The sequence below is a fragment of the Elephantulus edwardii genome, unplaced genomic scaffold, assembly GCF_000299155.1.
Source record: "Elephantulus edwardii isolate Elephantulus edwardi_28Jun2011 unplaced genomic scaffold, EleEdw1.0 scaffold00105, whole genome shotgun sequence".
NCBI classification, from domain to species: domain Eukaryota; kingdom Metazoa; phylum Chordata; class Mammalia; order Macroscelidea; family Macroscelididae; genus Elephantulus; species Elephantulus edwardii.
The window spans coordinates 8,480,152-8,481,961 of NW_006399855.1; positions in this window are offsets into that span (position 1 = coordinate 8,480,152).

Consider the following 1,810-nt stretch of genomic DNA (forward strand, 5'->3'; position numbering starts at 1 on the left):
CCAGCTTTTAAAAAAAATTTTTTAAATTTTATTTTTATTATTTGTGTGTGTGTACTGTCAAATCAGATTGGACTGGTACAGGAGGAAATTGTTCCTCCTTCTCCAGCAAAGCATCTTGTAGATTTGAACTGCCCACCTCTCAGACTGCAGAGCAGCTTCTTGCCACTAGACCACCAGAGCTCGCTTATTTCCAGCTTTTTCAGAAAGCACCACACTGCCTTCCATAGTGGTTGCACCATTTTACACTCACATCAGCAGTGAATAAGGGTTGCAATTTCTCCGTTACCTGGCCAGCATTTGTTGTTTGTTGCTCTGCTGAACTTTGCTATTGTTACTGGGGTGAGATGATATCTCATAGTTGTTTTGATTTGCATCTCTCTCAGCATTAGGGATTTTGAACATTTCTTCATGTCTTTGTTTGCCACCTGAATGTATTCTTTGATGAAATGTCTATTCATATTCTCTGTCCATTTTGTGATTGGGTTGTTTATCTTTTTCTTGCTGAGGTGCTGGAGTATTCTATAAATTTTAGATAGGAGTTCCGTCTCAGATATGCCATTACCAAATAATTTTCCCCAGCTTGTGGGTTTCCTTTTGACCCTGTTGGAGAAGTTTTTTGATATTCATCGGGATTTGATTCTTAGAAGATCCCAATTGAGCTCTGGTGGCCTAGTGGCAAGAGGCTGCACTGCAATCCCAGAGGTGAGCTGTTCAAATCCAGCAGATGCTCTGCTGGAGAAGGAGGGACAATCTCCTCCTGTACCAGTCAGATCCGATTTGATAGTACACATACAAAAAAATAATCAGAAGATCCCAATCATCTATTTTATTCTTTCCTAGCTGTAGTTTTATTAAAATGCTTGGAATACTGTTCATGTTGTGAATTAGGGCTTCTAGAGTTCTTCCAACCTTTTATCTGATGAAGTTTATAGTTATAAAATATATTAATAAAAGAAAAATGATACTAAAGGTTTAGAGCATAAACATATTTATGTCATATGCATACAGCCAAATAACTTTTACTTTATTCTTCCTGGATCATTTGAGCCACCATTTCCATTGGCGATAAGGCTTCAGAGAAGATGTCACTTTTTCATTAAGTGATGCACTAAAGAATGATTTAATAAGACCTCATGACACACAGACTGTCATCATGCTGGGACTCTCTCATGGCTCTGTGGGTTTCCTGAGGCTATATTAGCACAGGAGGGAATTGTGCATCTTTTTCCATGGAGCCTTGGGTGGATTTGAACCATCAGAGAGGCACACCCTTTAGGTTAGCAGTACAACTCCCTACAGACTACACCACTAGAGTTTCTTTTAGAGAGAGCGCCGTACCGCCTTCCACAGTGTTTGCACCATTTTACACTCCCACCGGCAGTGAATAAGGGTTCTAGTTTCTCCACAACCTTGCCAGCATTTGTTGTTTGCTGCTCTGTTAAATTTTGCTATTCTTACTGGGGTGAGATGGTAACCACTAGAGCTTCTTAACGTCATGCCAATAGATGCTAAAATAACTCCTGATTCATAGTTAATTTTTATAAACACTGAGTGAAACATTTTTAAATTCTCTGATTTTAGTGGATTTCTTTGTATTGACAGTTTTCTGACCTTAGAAAATCTTGTTTAATGATAAATAATTTAAAAGCACAGACAAGGGAGTGTAAAATGGTGCAACCCCTGTGGAAAGCAGTATGGCGCTTTCTCAAAAAGATGCAAATAGAGATACCATTTGACCCAGCAATTCCACTACTGGGAATATACCCTGAAGAGACCATAGCTGACATCCAAGCAGATATATGCACACCCA